An 18691-nucleotide genomic window follows, 5' to 3' on the forward strand; every position below is an offset into this window, starting at 1 on the left:
ATGCAATGGGGGGGGGGGGGGTGGTCGCTCCCTCTCCGTGGCGACCACAACATTCCTGCAGTGCCACCGTCAAACACCACCAGCTGAAAAAAGCGGCCCCGATAGTTTGGTGGTGGCTGTGAGTGAGAGGGTGGGGAGGAGGTGGGGGGAGGAGGAGGTGGGGGGAGGAGGAGGAGGGGGGAGGAGGGGGAGCGAGGAGGGGGAGCGAGGAAGAGGGGGGGAGGAGGGGGGGAGCGAGGAGGAGGGGGAGGAGGAATGGGGCTTCAGCGAGCAACCCTCGCAAAAGCTTCACAAAGGCATTCGGGCCAAACCATTGACGCTCAGAAATACAGGGGGGTTTGGGGTGAGTCTGTGACGATGGGTTCTAAAACAAATCCTCAACCCCCCCCCCCTCCACAGCACCCCCCACTGGCTCGCGCCGAGGAAGAGAATGGTACGACCCGAAAAAAAGATCCACAACAGCCAGCGAGCCCCGTTCGCTGTTAGTGCGCCGACTGCTGCTGTTGTTACTGCTGCTGTTGTTGGGATGGGGCTGTAGTATAAACAACAGTGTTGTGTGTGGTGGTGGTGGTGGATCTACTGCTGTTGGAGCTTACAGGGAGGAGGGGCAGCGTGCTTGGGGGGTGGGGGGGGTTGAATCCTTGTCGTTTCATTCGTCTTAAGAAGCTTTCAAGAGCCTCGTTTGTTCATCATCATCACACGTTGGATATACCCAGCGCTGCATGAGAGGTGAGTGCGAGTTTGCTAACAGCACTTGCTCCTGCGGTCCGTTGAGGCTACACGGGGGATCTTTGTTTTGTGAGTGGAGGAGGAGCGGTGGCGCTAGCGGTTAGCGCTACACCGGTCCTGCACCTCCGCTAGGTCGACTCAGCCGCAAATGAGAGCACCTGGTGCGATGCGTAAAACGTCGCCACTGGGGAGACAAAGGCGGCCGGGCGTGGTTGCTGGCTCGCCTACCCCGTCGCGTGTCACAGTGTCGGCCTTCACAGATGCTGCTACTCGCTAACAGCACTTGCCCCTACAGTCTCTTAAGGCTACACGGGGGATCTTTGTGAGTGGGGGAGGAGCGGTGGCGCAGCGGTTAGCGCGCTTGCGCTACGAACCCTGCAACTCGAGTTCGATTCCCTCTCACGGCCACCAACACCGGTGACGATTATCTGAACCGGTCCTGGGCCTCCCCTAAGTCGACTCGGCCTCAGATGAGTACCTGGTGCGGTGTGTAAACATCGCCACTGGGGAGACAAAGGCGGCCGGGCGTGGTGTCCCGGCCACCCACCCCCTCGTGTGCCGCTCGCTAACAGCACTTGCCCCTACAGTCTGTTAAGACTACACGGGGGATCTTTGCCTTTGTGATTATGGAGTTGAGTGTGTTGTGGAAGTGATTGTGTGTGGGAGTGAGGGGGAGTGTGTTGAGTGCGTGTGTGTGTGTGAGTGATTGTGGGCCTCCCCTAGGTCGACTCAACCTCAAGTGGAGGAGTGTGAGTGGATATGTGCGTGAGTGTGTGAAAGTGAGTGTGTGGGGGTGATTGGGTGAGTGTGTTGAGTGGGTGTGTGAGTGTGTGGATGTGATTGTGAGTGTGTGTGTAGATGTGATTGTGAGTGTGTGTGTGGATGTGATTGTGAGTGTTTGTGTGTGGATGTGATTGTGAGTGTTTGTGTGTGTGGATGTGATTGTGAGTGTTTGTGTGTTTGTGTGTGGATGTGATTGTGTGTGTGTGTGGATGTGATTGTGTGTGTGTGGAAGTGATTGTGAGTGTGTGTGTGGATGTGATTGTGAGTGTGGATGTGATTGTGAGTGTGTGGATGTGATTCTAAGTGTGTGGAAGTGTGTGAGGAGCGGTAGTGGAACGGTTAGCCGCTTCAACCCGAGTTTGGTTCCCGCTCACGGCCAACACCGGTGACGATTATCTGAACAGGTTCTGGGCCTCCCCTCGTGTGCCGTGCCACTCGCTGACAGCGCTTGCCCCAACAGTCTGTTCAGACTATACGGGGGAGGAGGGGGGGTCTTTGTCTTTCTCTTTGTGAATGTGTGTGATGTGGTTGAGTGTCTGTGATGCGTGCGATGTGTGTGTATGAGTGGGTGTGTGTGTTAGAGAGTGTCTTTGATGTGGTTGAGTGAGTGTGTGTGATGGGAGTGAGTGTGTGATGATATGATCGTGTGATGACGTGAGCGTGTGATGGGAGTGAGCTTGTGATGGGAGTGAGCGTGTGATGATGTAAGTGTGATGATGTCAGTGTGATGTGATGTGTATGAATGTGTGTGTGGGGAGTGGTGGCGCAGCGGTTAGCGCGCTGCGATTCGAAACCCGGCGACCGGAGTTCGATTCCCGCTCAAGGCCAACATCAGTGGCTAGTAACTTAACCGGTCCAGGGCCTCTCCTAGGTCGACTCAGCCTGGTGCGGGTCTGTAGTAAACATCGCCACTGGGGAGACAAAGGCGGCCGGGCGTGGTGTGCCGTGCCGGCCTTCATAGGTGCTACTCGCGAACAGCACTTGCCCCAACAGTCTGTTACAGGCTACACGGGGGCGTCTTTGTCTTTGTAATGATCGTTTTGTGATGTGTGCGTGAATGTGTGATGATGATGATGTCTGTCGGGGAGCGGTGGCGCAGCGGTTAACGCACTGCGCTACTGAACCCGGCGGACCCGAGTTCGATTCCTGCTCACGAGCAATGGACAGCGACGAGGGATATTTGAGCGTGTTCCGTGCATCCGGTAGGTCGACTCAGCCTTAAGCGAGTGCGTGCCAGGTGCGGTGTATGAATATCAATGCCGGGGGAGACAAAGGCGGCCGGGCGTGGTGCTGGCCACTCATCCCCTCCGGCCTTGATAGATGCTCGCTAAGAGCACTTGCCCCACCAGCATGTTAAGGCTACACGGGGAACCTTGCTCTTTGTTTTACTGCGGCGTGGTCTCCTGCGAACATGGACAAACAAGTTAGATACTTGTTTGGCCACGGCTGGCATCGGGACGGTTGTGTGCCTCTTCTAGGTCGACTCGGCCTCAAACAACGAGTGCGGTGCAGCTCACATCATCATCATCGACACCAGTGACTTTTTGTCTTTCTTAGACGCTCATCTGGGGCTTCCCCTAGGTCGACTCGGCCTGAAAAATAGGTTAATATAATGAGCAAGGAGAGAAGACAAAGGCGGTCGGGCGTGCATGTTTCTACTCACCACGTTATTCGTACGGACGCCGTGCCGGTGGCTAGGAGATGTTAACTACCTCGCGTGGTACGCAGGAGGTCGTGGGATTGATCCCACCTCTGACGGTGCCTGCTACTGCTGCTGTATATTTGGAGTTTGTGTGTCCGTCTCTCTCCCCGTGGTCGCGTGGATTTCTTTTGCTCCGGTATCCTCCGGTTTTCCCCCGGCCACATTTAGAAACGACATCGCGCGTCTCGAGATTATTTGGCTACTGCAATCAATTTCCCCGTGATGATGACGATCAGCCACTGCGTTGGGCTATCACGTGTGATGGCCAGGTCGCTTCTGAAAAAATAAGCTAATAGTTCAGTGGGCCTTACCTGATTAAAATAACACAAAGAAAGTTTCCATGGGACGTTTCTTTGCCAGTATCAAAAAAAATAATAATAGATGTTACCCTATTCTTGGTTCTTTCGGTAAAGTCACGTAGAAGGGAAACAAAATGATAAAAATATAAAACAATAAAACATTTTTTATTATTTTATTGTTTCCCTTCTACGTGACTTTATCGAAAGAACCAAGAATATGAATCCCTGCAGTCACGAAAGCTTTAAATCAAAATGTTACCCTATCTGGCAATACAAAATAACAGCGCAGTGGGTGTCTCGCCTGCTAAAATAATAAGTTGATTTTAATAGGCGCTCGCAAACAGAGCGCTGTATTGTTCGGCTAGCCATCTGTTCTCTCGGTTTGTTTTTTCTGGGAGGATTTTTAATCCACAAAGAGATCTTTAATCCGCAAACTTGTACCGTCTGTTTGAACAGTGAGTCAAACAAAGAGCCGGATGATCTTGTGGTCCGAGCCACGTGCAATGGCTTCAGCTGGGGTCGTGGAGCGCATCGCTGTGATGGCCATCCGAGTTGGATTCCCGTTCACGGCCACCAACACCGCAGCGACGACGATTATCTGAACCGGTCGTGGGCCTCCCCCCTGGGTCGACTTAGCCTCAAATGGGTTCCCGGTGCGGTGTGTAGTAAACATCGCCACTGGGGAGGCAAAGGCGGTCGGGCGTGGTGCTGGTCACCCATCCACCCTCCTCGTGTACCGTGCCGGCCTTCATAGGTGCTCGCTAACAGCACTTGCCCCGACAGTCTGTTAAGGCTACACGGGGGATCTTTGTCTTTGAGTGGTGATGACGTGACACGCGGTCCGTTCTCGCAGTAGGTTAGTGACGATGATAATTTATGGTAATTAAGCAACAGTGATGTGGATATCCACGGTAATTAGGTAATACACCGTATGATTATTAATGGCAAGTTAGTGACCATGATATGGTTATTAACGGTAAGTTAGTGGGAACGATATGGTTATTAACGTTAAGGTGTAATACTGATGGCAAGTTTGGTGTCTGACAATGCGTAGTGAACAACTGTGGTGGGAGTTCGTGACTTGGTAAGCAGCAGCAGCAGCAGCAGTCGGTAGCCTGCCGTGTGGTACAGGAAGCTATCGTGGCATTTCTCGCCCGAGTAACTCGGTGACGGCTCGATCTTTTTGCCCGTCCAAGGACGGGTGTATCATTGCGGTAAATCTGAAACTTGCAAGCAAAAAGCAGGCCGCGACGTGATATATTCATTGCATCAATTCGCGTGCAATTTGTAAGGGCGCGTTGGCACAGACTTATTGCATGTAAAGGTTATAATGCCTCGTTCATCACGACGTCCTTTTTTACTTCGATGTCTCAACAACAGCGTGACGGAGATCACGTGATGACGTGAGGGTTCTTGCCTTTGTAGTGAGGGCTGTGAGTTGACGCCGAGGAGGGGGGGGGGTGCCTCGCCCCCCCCCCCATGTGGAGTGACGTCACCCGCTAATTATTATTAATGAGGGGGGGGGGGTCCACGTGGAGGACTTGACCTGTTTATGATTACCGAAAGACCCAAAGAATATACTGTTCATCTTCTTGGTTCTTTCGGTAAAGTCACCACGTTAGAATGGAAATAAAATAATAAAAATAAACCATAAGCAAATAAAATTCTCACGATGTTTCGGCCACAACACAAGTAGCCTTCTTCAGGTGAAGGAGCAGAACTGTCGGGACGACAGCGCTTCACTTGAAGCTTCACTTGAAGCGCTGTCAAGTGAAGCTTCACTTGACAGCGCTGTCATCCCGACAGTTCTGCTCCTTCACCTGATGAAGGCTACTTGTGTTGTGGCTGAAACGTCGTGAGAATTTTTACCATGTTATGTTTTATTCGTATTATTTCATTTCCATTCTAACGTGGCGACTTTACCGAAAGAACCAAGAAGATGAATCGCTGCAGTCTGCGAAAGCTTTAAATCGAAATATACTCTTCATGATTATTAATGAGGGGGGCTGGCCGACGTGCAGTGACGTCACGCGCGGGACACACAGACATTCATGGCTCATTGCCGTAGTGCATGTGCGGGTGCAGCGCGGCGAGTTGGCAACCGGCGTGTGGGCGAAGTTGGTGACTGAGCACCTCGCTTTGTCGTCGTGAGACAACGACGACGCAAATCGTAAGCGACAAAGTTGATGATGATGCGGTTTGCGCTTGGAGATTTTTTTTTATTTTTGCAGAAATTTGCGGTGGTTCGTGGCCGCCAGTCCGCCCTGGTCAATACTCAAACGGGTTAGGCCATTGCCTGATGGCGTCATGGCCTAAATTAAAATAATAATAATTACACGGCTGATATCAATTTCCACACGATGCTGATAAGCCACTTCGTTTGAACTATCATTTGTGATAGCCAGGTCGCTTATGAAAAAATAAGCTAATATCTCAGTGGGCTTTACTTGGTAACATTTAAATACATTTTGATTTAAAGCTTTCGTGACTGCAGGGATTCATATTCTCAGCTGTGGTTTTCACACCTGATGATGATTGCTTGTGTTGCAGTCGAAACGTCGTGATAATTTTATTGTTTTATATTTTTATTATTTTATTGTTTGCCTTCTACGTGACTTTACCGAAAGAACCAAAAGTTTAAAAAGTTTAGTTTTATTTGCGTGTTTTTTTTCAAAGTAATTCGCTTGCCTTTCGTATACTTTGCACTCCTATCGTGCTTTTATTTTGCATTGTTTGTCGGTGTAACGTTCTGACTCCGTGCCCAGATTGGACATCTGTAGAAAAAAGAGCCTTGTCGCTCATCAGATTCCTCCTGGAGTATAAATAAAACATTCAGATTCCGACTCAATGGGGGACCCCGAGTGTGAACTTAAAACAGACCACGAGACACACAACGCCTTCCTTCACGATTTATAGCCTTGCGCCATTCAGAGTGGGCGCTAATGCCAAATGCGATGAATTATTATTATTATTACGTTGCGTTTTGGAGTGAACAGTAAGTTACTAACTTGGTATGCGAGTCGCAACATGTAGTCAACTTCGTAGCAATGGTTATGTGAAAAACTAACTTTTTGTGTTTGTTCATAATAAAGGTTTTTGGGTTAGATCGTGGAAGTATAAATGTGTCGAAACCCTCCACCACCCGACACAGACAATTAGTAAGGGAATTTTCACGTAAGCAATGCGCCAATTAGTTACTACTACAGCCCACCGGGTGTGTCGGAGAGTAAATCCACAACAATTACAATCCGAGTAGTAGGTAAATTCCGCTGGTAATTACAACCAGCGTCATGGGGCGATTTGCCAGAATGGTGAAGCAACCAACCTGCTTCCGGTCTTAAACAGAGCAGCAGGACGACGTCACCACTGAAGCCAATCAGGTGGTGACGTCCCAAGCGTCGAACTTTTTGTATTTTGAGTCTCTGCGACTTTCGCCCTATGCACGGTGCGAAAGAAGTTCAACATGCACAGTAACGCCTGACAGTTGACTATCGCAAGCGTGATGCCCGCGTGGCTATGCGTGTGGCCTACGGTCTCGCACTCTGCGGAGGCGGCGGCGGCAGCGAGGGTTGGTGGATCACACACAGATGATGTTGCGAAACTCCTTTCCCGCGGGCCCTGAGGAGGAGCAGCACCCCTGCGGTACGGCAAAGTGCGGACCCATCTCCGTCTGTTCCACACCGCCTTCCTGGACACCGCAGCGGGAGGAGGATTTCTCCGTGACTCTGGCTGTCGCCTAAAGACGCCAGTTGTAATCACCGGCGAAACGTCGTACTCGGATGGTAAATGTCGTGGGTTCACTCTCCAGCACTCCAACACGCCGGTGTGTTCTACGAGTAATGAATGATTTTGTTCACGTGACAAGCCTTACTAATTGGCTATGTTGGGTAGCGGCGGGTTTTCACGACACGCACTTATATTTACGCGATCCAAGTGGATTATCATCACGTGGAAATCGGTAGCAGCCCAAAGACTCTTAAGCGCGTGATTCTAAATATGGAGGGGGGAAAACCCGGGGGACGCGGAGAAAAATCCACGCGACCACGAGGAGAGAGACACGCAAACTCCAAATATACAGCAGGCGTATTTGGGGTGCGTGTGTGTGCACAATTATTTAGTTTTACCTTAATCACGTTCGTTGAAGCCAAATCATCGTGCATTGTAATCAAACACACTTACCCGCCTGTGTCATTGACTTTAATGATCCCTTCCTCCATTAAATTGGTTTCCATTTACAGCAAATTGGTTCCTGCAGTGTGCGTCTAATCAGTGTTTTGAACGTAGCACGTCAGTCATAGAGCACGTGCAGTCAGTCCTTCCGTCAATCTACTGCTGGATGAGAACCAACTGCCCTAAGCGATATCCATCAAGTGGGTGGAGGGGGTGGTGGTATTTGACCATTCTTCGCCATTCTGAGCAATGTGGGGGAGGGGGTTGGAGGGGTGGTGAGGAGGGCATTAGCGAAATGTCAAGTTTTTTTTTTTTACCGGGCCCTACCCAGCCGACATGGAACGTCGGGCCATCGTTGCGTTGTGTCCTTGGGTTACTTTCATGCGAAATAAAAACAATTCAATTTATAATCTCCGGTAAACATTTAATACAGTTCCAGTGCGCGAGGACTCAAAGGGGGGACTTGAGAAGGGTGGGTGGCGGGTCGGGCAGTCACCCCTTGGCCTAGCCCTCTTGGATACACCACTGGAGCATAGTACAGTACAACAGTGGATTTTTCTGTACTGCCGCGGTGGCCGGGAGATGTTAACTACCTCGCCTGGTATGCAGGAGGTCGTGGGTTCGATTCCGACCCTGATGCCTGCTGCTGTATATTTGGAGTTTGCGTCTCTCTCCCCGTGGTCACGTGGATTTTTCTGCGGGTCCTCCGCTTTCCCTTTCCACATTTAGGATCAACGTCAAGCGTTTAGGGTAGCAGCGGTAGGAGGAGTTGTATGTGTGTTGAACGTCTGTCGTGCCGTACGTAGCCAACCGTGCTAATCGCAGGTGCGGGGGAAGAACAACAAACTAAACAGAAAAAATCAGTTCTAAAGGAATGAGTTTTAAATTTAGCTTTAATAGTGCATAGCTCCAAGGGCTTCCTGTTATCGGAAGGAAGAGCATTCCAGACGGCCGCAGGAGCGCATTTTAAAGCGCTCGATGTGGTGTTACCGTCTTCGTTCGATGTTCCAGCTAAAAAGCCGCTGCGAGGATGACCACCGGAGTTTCGCGTGATGATGGTTCACGCTCCTTGACGAGATCAGCCAAGGCATCGTGGTTCATCCGCGACAAACACTTTGCGGGTAATAGGCGCGACCTCGTCACGTATTCCTTCGGCAACCCGAACCCAATGGAGCAGCCTCGGGAGTCCTTAGAGGAAGGCGATCCGAAGATCTCGGGGACCTCGTTGGAGAGTCAACACGGATCGGTTCCTTCTAATACCGGTCATCGTCGTCAGCCATGATCAATCCACTGCTGGATGAAGCCGCTCCCTGTATGTGTGTTGGACTTCTTTCGCACAGTACGTAGCTAAACCGTGCTAATCAGAGGTGCGGGAGAAGGACAACAAACTAAACACTAGAAGCAGTTCTAAAGAAATTAGTTTTCAATCTGGATGATTTAAAAGTGCATCGCCCCCAGTGGCTTCGTAATGTCGGAAGGAAGAGCTGATCTGGGGGTTGAGAGCGGTATGCGGCTATGTCCAAGCAGTGAAATGGAGCTGCTGGGGAGGGTCGAACCAAGTTTGCTCTGCAGGTGGGAGTCAGGTCGGAGAGTTCAAGTTGGCGCAGGGGTCGCAGGACACATTCACGCGGTCCTCTTCCGGAATCCTCGGCGCGTGATTGCCCGGCCCGCGCCCGGCCCGGCCTGGGCCTTAACCCGTCATCGTGGCGTCCCGCCATCACCCAGCGCGCGTCTTCCTCGGTGTACCGTCGGCGTTTCTCGCCCGGCCCCAACCGCGGTGGGGCGGGCGGGCGGGCGGGCTGGGGCGGATAATCCCACGCGGTAATGAGTTCACCTTTGCTCTGACCCCCATTTGCGGGCAACTGCCTCGCCTTGATTCACGCCGCCTTGTGATGTGCGGGCGGTCCCCCTGCGGTTTAAGGCGATCGCCGCGGGCCTGCCTCGGTTCTCGGGCGCAAAGGTAGGCCGGCGGCCCAAGGGGTAGACCCGGTGGTGATGCTGGTGCGCCACGGTGGCTAGGAGATGTTAACTACCTCGCCTGGTATGCGGGGGGGGGGGGGGGTCGTGGGTTTGGTCCCAACCCTGGTGATAGCCAATTTTTTTTTTAGCTTTAATTTGGCCACGAATGACAGCTCAACAAAAATGGCTTATACATCGCGTGGTAATTTACAGCAGCAGCCAAATACTCCAAAACGCGTGACGTTGATTCTAAACGTGGACCCTGAGAAAAATCCACGTAACCACGGGGAGAGCATGCAGACTCCAAATATACAGTCGTCAGGGTCGGGATCGAACCCACGACTTCCTGTATTCCAGAAGAGGTAGTTAACACCTCGCCAACCGTGGCACTCCAGTAATCTCGTGAACGCGACGGGATTCCCCGCATCTCACAGAGGAGGAGCTGCGTGAAAACATTGAACGCGTACTGACATCGGGGAGGCCACACTTGTCGGGAGATCCTTTGAAATAATAATAATGCTAATGTAATTTTATCGACGTGGTAATTCCCTTCGTAAAAAAATGTTTTTGTTAAATGTTATTTCAGGTCACGTAGCAGTGGCCAACGTTGGCTCGACGTTGAGCCGACGTTGAGCCAACGTTGAGCAAACCTTGGCGCAACATTGAGCGGACGTTGAGCCCACGTTGGCCCGAGGTTGAGCTGATGCTGAGCCAACGTTGAGGCCAACGTTGGCTCAACGTTCTATGTTTACCAAGCTGTCAGTACCCAGTGTTTCTTAGCACCGCCTGTATGCATATCTCTACTTTTTAATCGTAAACGGTTTTTTTTCACGCAGTTTGTGTCCTGAACGGCCCATCTGCTCCGCGGAATGGAGATTATTTAGATTATTTTGCTGCTATAAATGTCCAAATGATGATGGGCTGCTTTGCTGAGCCATCATTTGTGTCCAGGTCGCTTCTGAAAAATAAGTGAATGCCTCCGTGAGCTTTGCCTGGTAGGATGGGGATGGCTTAGTGTTGTTTTTGTTTGTGCTTGGGTGGTTTATTTACCGTCTTTGTACTTTGCACTCCTATCGTGTTTTTTCGTAATCGTTTGTTGCTGCAACGTTCTTGCCCCGTGCCCCCGACTGGACATCTGTAAAAAAGAGCTTCGTAGCTCATCGGATTCCTCCTCAAGTCCAAATCTTCTGATTCTGATCCCTTTGCCCGGCTTGCCGTCGAATCGGCGACGCCTGGGAAAGTCGTCGGTGGCGGTAGCCTTCACCGTCACCGGCTTCACCGCGGCCCCCGCTGCCGCGTCCCTTCAGCTCCAAGCGCCCGCCGCCGTCATGGGCCCAAAGGCGCCGCGTGGCGCTCGCCACCGCTCACTCGGACGGAGGGCGGCAAAGAAAAACACGGCGGAGATCTTCCCAACGGCGCGCCGTGGAGGGCCGCACGGGCACCGTTCAGAACGCGGATCGCACGACGCCGCACGACCGTCTGGCCACCCCCCACCCATCCCCCCAACCCCCCCACACCCACCCCCCCACACCCACCCCCCCACACCCACCCCCCCACACCCACCCCCCCACACGGACAATTTCAACATCAATGTGCCGGCGCTTGTCCTGGCCGCTGCTCTGTGGAGTGCTCTGCGCTCGCGAGATTACGGTGGGGGGGGGGGGGGGGGCGGGAGAGTTTGACCCCCCTCCTCCTCCGCCACCTCCCCGCCGTGTTATTTTCGCTTCGTACCCAACCCACAATGCACCTGCGCCTGCCCGTGCTGCTGGTTGCACAACGGACGGCCGCGGCGTTGCCTTTCCGCGCACCTTGGCGCGTTTTTCTCTCTCTCTCGAAACTCGCGGGGGTGGATTCTTCCCAGCGTGCACTATTACTCTGTTACGATGGCGGGGGGGGGGAGCGGTTGGAGCGGGTGGTTCGCTCACCGATCGCTGATTTGGTACTCGGCGTGAACCGTCGGCAAGCGAGGGAGAGAGAGAGAGAGAGGGAGCGCGAGGCAGAGTATTTCATTGATTCTGGAAGAACAAACGGGGTGAGTGGGGGGTGCGGTGGTCAGTGCTGGTGACGTCAGAATGCCCGTCCATCTGTGTGCCAGAAACACGTGATGACAGGGTCGGGGTGGTGCGTGTTGAGCGATTGGGGGGGGGGGCAGTGCAGGGGGACGGTCTTTGGGGGGGGGTACGAGCGGTGGGCGACCGCGAGTTTTTTTGGAGACGTGGCTCCGTGCAACGCGGAGTCGACGCGCACGTTGCGGCCATGAAAACGAAATCCCCGGCGCTCGCGCGATTACCGGCCGACGGCGGCGGGGTCACGTGGGTGGGGGGCCGGGCGATGCCGGCGCCGGCTTGCCCGGGACGCGGTCCGGTGTTGCGATCCCGGCACGGGCGAGCGTAGCCTCGAGCTCCGTGCGCATCTCTCCCTCCCTCTCTCTGGGTTCGCTCGCCGTCAAACTCTGCGCAACCAGGCGGGATGATTCCACCTCGCAGCCGGTTCTCCCGTAAACGCGTGGTGGTGTTGTTGTTGTCTTCGTCGCGCAAATCGGATATACAACGGGACGAATGTACCGGGGAACACTTTTGTTTACGACGCGGGTGCGAATTGGATATGTCGCGCGATCGAGCGAACGGAACTCCGTCGCGCGAGTAGGAATGAGCGGCTTGCACGGCTTCCTCGGCGTAGCGTGGCACAAGGCGTCGGGATGCTGCTGGATGCTTCTAGACGCTACCCACGCGCCTCGGTCTCTGTTCACCCTGCGAGCGCTCCTCTCGTGTTATCGCTTCCTGTGCTTTACCCCCCTTATATTAAATATAATTTGTTGTGAAGCGATTTTCCATCACGCGGTGTTCTTCAGGAACGCAACTACCACCGCGTTGCAGGAGAACAGTCTGTACTTTTGTTTAACACAACTCTGGCTGTCCGCCTGATGGGGCTGGTTGTAGTTACCGACGATTGTGAATGTTGTGGGTTTTGCTCTCCAACGCACCGATATTCTTAACTAGTAAAGAATTGGCACGTTTTGTTTATGTGACAAACCTCACTAATTGGCTGTGTCGGGTGGTGGTGGTGGTGGTGGTGGGTTTAACGACGCATTATTATTTACGCGATTGAACCCAAAAACCGCTATTGTCGACTGCTTTGCTTCGGCTACGGGCTCGTTGAGAAGCGGCAGCAGCAGCATCGCCCTTCATTTGTGAAGAGCCTTGAGTGAGTGGATAGGTGAGTGGGTGGGTGAGTAAGTGAGTGGGTGGGTGAGTGGATGGGTGAGTGGGTGGGTGGGTGGGTAAGTGAGTGGGTGGGTGTGTGGGTAAGTGAGTGGGTGGGTGGGTGGGTGAGTGGGTGAGTGAGTGAGTGGGTGAGTGAGTGAGTGGGTGAGTGCGTGCGTGGGTGAGTGAGTGAGTGGGTGGGTAATGGGGGAGTAGGTGAGTGGGTGATGGGGGGGTAGGTGAGTGGGTGAGTGAGTGGGTGAGTGAGTGGGTGAGTGGGTGGGTGGGCGACACGGTGGTTAGCGCACCGCGCTGCGAAACCCAACGAGGAGATGGTAATCTGTTCCCGGTCATGGCTTATGAACATTCGGTGGCGATATCTAAACCGGTTTTGCTAGATTCCGTTACGGAGGATTAATTTACAAAAAAAATGCTTCGTCCGTCGCTGGGCCGGGATAGATAAATTCTCTGTACCGGCTGAAAGAAACGCGGCGTTCCCCGGTCGGGATAAGAGGTCACCCCGCATGGATCTCGGAAGTAGTTCTGCAAGTGTCACCTGCGAGCGATGAGAGTGCCAAGGGAGGGGTGCTTGGTCTCGCGACGCCAGAAGGACACGTGGAATAAAAGTGGGAAAACGAGACGAAATGAACTCAATTTTAAACCAAACTATATATTTTTTTTACCAGGTAAGGGCCCCCCCCCACCCCCGCTTGAGCTACATGGGTATTTTTCAGAAGCGACCTGGCCACAACCGATAGGATTCAACGTCACGCGTTTCGAGTGTTTGGTTGCTCCACAGTCCCCATCGAGGGAATGAAGTGAGAGAGCCGTTTTAATAGCTGACGGTGCCACGGTGGCTAGGAGATGTTCACTCCCTCTCCTGGCATGCAGGAGGTCGTGGGTTCGATCCCGTGCCTGACGCCTGTTGCTGTATTAGTGGAGTTTGCGGTGTCTCTCTTTCTCTCATCATCATCACGGTGGCTAGGAGATGTGCACTCCCTCTCCCGGCATGCAGGAGGTCGTGGGTTCGATCCCGTGCCTGACGCCTGCTGCTGTATTAGTGGAGTTTGCGGTGTCTCTTTCATCATCATCACGGTGGCTAGGAGATGTTCACTCCCTCTCCCGGCATGCAGGAGGTCGTGGGTTCGATCCCGTGCCTGACGCCTGCTGCTGTATTAGTGGAGTTTGCAGTGTCTCTCTCTCTCATCATCACCACGGTGGCTAGGAGATGTTCACTCCCTCTCCCGGCATGAAGGAGGTCGTGGGTTCGATCCCGTGCCTGATGCCTGCTGCTGTACATTTGGAGTTTGCGGCGTCTCTCTACCCGTGGTCGCGTGGATTTTTCTCCGGGTCTTCCGGTTTTTCCCTCCACGTTTAGAAATCGACATCACCACGCGACGATGAGCCACTTCGGCGGGCTATCGTTTTCCATGGCCAGGTCGCTTCTGATAAAAGAGCTCAGTGGGGAATTGCCACCTGGTTTTAGTAAAAAAAGAAAGTGCTGAACTCCTGCTGTGTGGCTCTGCGAGGAATCCGCGCGGACACGATGTCGCGATAGCACAACCAGCAATTTGTTTTAATAAATAAGTTTTAACGTTGGTAGTTTCAACTGTGGTCCCAGATGCATGGTCCCCGAATCGGCGTTCCCCGCTTAATTTGACTCCGAGGGGTTTATTTCAGCGTTTGACCGCCAAGTTTTCTGCTTGACGTCCGCTGGCTCGTAATTGCGCATTTAAAAAAATCTGCTGATAATGATGATTACAAAAAATGCGCGGGTAATGAGGCCTTGGAAAGCGACTGCAGAAGTAATCCCCCGTGACATCATCTCCCTGGAGCCCTTCCCGATCACGGGCTGGTAACCCCCGCTCGCTTCGGGACTTTGCGGACGTACAATCGCTACCCGGCTTGTGAACGGACACCGATGGCACCATTCGGGAATGTCATTCGGAGGGCACAGAAGGCTTTGGCGGTGGTGACCAATGCGGCGTTGAGAAACATCGGCCCCAAACACTGGGTTGACAGTTAATGAATTAAAGTAAATCTAATCAATTTTTTTCATTTTACCAGGCAAGACCCACTGAGCTATGCGGCTCTTTTCAGAAGCGACCTCGCTATCACAAGTGATAGCCCAACGATGTGGCTTATCGCGTGGAAATTTATAACAGCAGCCAAAGACTCTGAACGCGTGGAGATGTTGATTTCAAATGTGGAGAGAGAGACACGCAAACTCTAAATATAGAGCAGGCGTCAGGGTCGGGATCGAACCGACTATCTGCTGTATACCAGTCATACATTTGTCGATTGAGCTGGGAGGCTTGGAACACAACCACCCCCCCCCCCCCCCCCCCCCCCCCATTTATAATACATTAGTTCCTCGGGTTACCGTTGTTTTTTTATCATCCGGTCCATGAAAATTAATGTTAATCGAAATAACTGCCAATCGAATACAGGAATTACGTGTCCAAAAGCATGAACAGCAAAGCCAGACGAGGTCTCAACGCGCGCTCGTGAAATGGGCGTCGCTGATTGGCTGAGGCCATGGATCAGCCCCACTGAACGAGCGCTCGGATTGGCCGAAATTGGCGCCACCGCGTGCGCTCATAACGGTACACTGTCCCCCTATATCTAAACGTTCACGTTGAGTCGAAACCATGGAGTGCCTGTGGGAGGCGAAACGTTAACCGAGGGACCGCTGTATTTCTTCCGCGAAATTCGGTTGAGGGGTTCGACTCGGACGATTTCACCTCGCACGAAGATTTCTCAAGGACGCATCCGTCGTGTTCGCTTGCTATCGTTTTGCTTCGCCCCGTAGACCGAAAGAGGATGAGGATTTACTCCAGGATTCTCGCTGTCGCCTGATGAGGCTGCTCGTTGTTGTCATTGCCGGTCAAACGTCACGGGACTCGATTCGTGAGCGTTGTGGGTTTGGTCTCCGACCGGTTAGTGCTGTACTCGTCACCAATTAGGCACGATTTGCTCAAGTGACGAACCTCACTAATTGGCTGTGTCGGGTGGTGCCTTGTTTAACCACGCGTTCGTCTTCACGTCATCTAACACAACCAAAAACACAGAACCTCCACCCCCCCCTCCCTCGATTATGGAATTATTCTCTTTGGGAACCTCGTTCCCACGTGGCAGCATGAGCATCGCTCGGCTCGGCTCTCATCGGGCCCCCCGAGGGCAGAGAACGCTGCACCCCCCCCCTCCTCTCCGCTGCCCCCCCCCCCCCTCCACTACCACCGCCTCTCTCCACCGCGCTCGCGAGTCGTTACAAGCCGGGCCGCCGGCAATGTCACGGCCAAATTAACCGCCAGCCGATACGTGGCCAAGCGCCCGCGGTTTGTTTGTTTGTTGCTGTTGTCGTTGTGACACCGTTAACCCTCTGACGCTTTGCCGCACTGCTGACAATTCCTTAACTCGGGCTGCGTCGGCGATGGGGGAGGACTGACTGCGGCGCGTGTGTGGCAGTGGGGAGCGGTGGGGCAGCGGTTAGCGCGACGCTGCACCACGAACCCGGCGACCAGAGTTCGATTCCCGCTCGCGGCCAGCACCGGTGACGATTATCTGAACCGGTCCTTGGGCCTCCCCTAGGTCGACTCGGCCTCAGATTTGCACTTCGTGTTGTGTGTTAATATGGGCACTAGGGAGACAAAGACGGAACCCGTCCACCCACATAGTGTGCCCTGCCGGCGTTCATAGGTGCTCGCTACCAGCACTTTCCCTAACAGCCTGTTCAGGCTATATGGGGGATCTTTGTCTTTGTGTGTACGTGGGAGATGGGTGGAAGCGGTCGTGTAGTGGTTAACGCACCGCGAGACGAACCCGGCGACTTACGATCAAACATAGCAGCAGATATCTGAACTAGTTCTGGGCCTCCTCTAGGCCGACTCAGCCTTAAATGAGTACCTGGTGCGATGTGTAAACAGTAGCAGCATTGTGGGGATACAGAAGCACCCATGCGTGGTGCTGGCCACATCGCCCTCTCGCGTGTCATTGCCGGCCTTCTTCGGTACTCACTTAGCAGCACTTGCCCCAAGAGTCTGTCAAAGGCTACACGGGGGATCTTTGTGTTTGTGTGGGCGAGAGGAGGAAGAGGGCCAGGCACGAGAGGGATTCGTGAAAGGTCCGAGATGATGGGCCGGGTTGGTCGTGTTCTCGACCCTGTAATCAGAAGGTCATAAGTTAAATTCTTGGAATGTGGGGTGGGTTGGGGTTGGGATTAATTCAGCCCCATCAGTCGTCCAGGGCTGATAAAATGACTACTCCTTTGGTGACTGATTCCTTTTCAAGAATCATCTGATAAAAGCACACGGGCGCGCGACTGTTTATTTATCCGTCCATCTGGCTATTTAATATCACGCTTCATGTCGACGACGTCTTCAATTTCCGGCGGTTCGGTCGGCGCGGCTGATGAAGGGACGATGAAAAGTGGACGGGTCGGAAAAAATTACTCGCGACTGACCATCCAAAGCATCTCGAGCTGAAGCAAACGTAGCGCTGCGAGGACCCTCGGCAGCTTTTGTCTTTTGTGGGTTGTTTTGTGGTTTATTTATATTTTTGTGGGTTATTTATATTTTTGTGGCTTATTTTGTGGGTTATTCATATTTTTGTGGCTTATTTTGCGGGTTATTTATATTTTTGTGGTTTATTTTGTGGGTTATTTATATTTGTGGCTAATTTTCTAGGTTATTTATATTTTTGTGGTTTATTTGTGGGTTATTTATATTTTGTGGCTTATTTTCTGGATATTTTATATATTTGTGGCTTATTTTCTGAGTTATTTATATTTTTGTGGCTTATTTTGTGGGTTATTTTAATTTTTGTGGCTTATCTTGTGGATTACTTTTTCCGTGGCTTATTTTGTGGGTTATTTATATTTTTGTGGCTTATTTTGTGGGTTATTTATATTTTTTGGATTCTTTTGTGGATTACTTTTTTCTGCCTTATTTTCTGGGTTATTTATATTTGTGTGGCTTATCTTGTGGATTACTCCTTTTTTCTGGCTTATTTTGCGGGTTATTTATATTTTTGTGGCTTATTTTGTGGACTATTATATTTTTGTGGCTTATCTTGCGGGTTATTTATATTTTTGTGGCTTATCTTGTGGATTACTTTTTTCGTGGCTTATTTTGTGGGTTATTTATATTTTTGTGGATTATTTCGTGGATTACTTTTTATCTGGCTTATTTTGTGGGTTATTTATATTTTCGTACCTTATCTTGTGGATTACTTTTTTGTGGCTTATTTTCTGGGTTATTTATATTTTGTGGCTTATTTTCTGGGTTATTTATACTTTTGTGGCTTATTTGTGGGTTTTTTATATTTTTGTGGCTTATTTTGTGGAATTTTTTATCTTCCAACAAAACAAAAACAATTGGAACGGGATTTTTTATTATTATTATAACAGGCGGCTGCAAAAGCTGTAAAAAATCACAGACTTGTGTCTAACAGGTAATTACCCTGTACGTACTTAATTATTTTTTTTTACGTCCCATTTTGCACGTGGCTGACATTTCTCTCGCCAATGTGGAAAAAAGTCCCGTTCAGACCACGTGTGCACAGGGCGCCATGGTGACTCGACAACGTTAACTACCTCGCCTGGTATATAGGCAGCTGTGGGTTCCATCTCAACCCTGACGCCTGATGTATATTTGGAGTTTGCATGTCTCGCTCTCTCTCTCTCTCTCTCCCCAGTCGCGTGGATTTTTCTCGGGGTCCTCTAGTTTTTCCCTCCACATTTAGAATCAACGTGCGTTTAGAGTATTTTGGCTGCTATACATTTGCGCGTGATAAGCCTCTTGGTTGAGTTATCATTTGTGGCCAGGTCGCTTCTGAAAAAGAGCAAT

At 51.8% G+C, this 18691-nt stretch overlaps 1 protein-coding gene across 1 annotated transcript in view; it reads left to right on the forward strand.

The window, feature by feature from the left end:
• Window positions 1-441: 441 nt before the first annotated feature.
• The window catches only part of LOC116953534 (colorectal mutant cancer protein-like), a 101051-nt gene continuing 82801 nt past the window's right edge, over window positions 442-18691 (forward strand). Inside the window, exon 1 of the mRNA XM_032973818.2 lies at window positions 442-729. The gene's annotated coding sequence lies outside the window, so the exon portion shown is untranslated. The remainder of the gene's footprint in view (window positions 730-18691) is intronic.

Source organism: Petromyzon marinus, chromosome 52 (genome assembly GCF_048934315.1).
Source record: "Petromyzon marinus isolate PM22_M1 ecotype Great Lakes invasive population chromosome 52, UKy_Petmar_22M1.pri1.0, whole genome shotgun sequence".
NCBI lineage: Eukaryota > Metazoa > Chordata > Hyperoartia > Petromyzontiformes > Petromyzontidae > Petromyzon > Petromyzon marinus.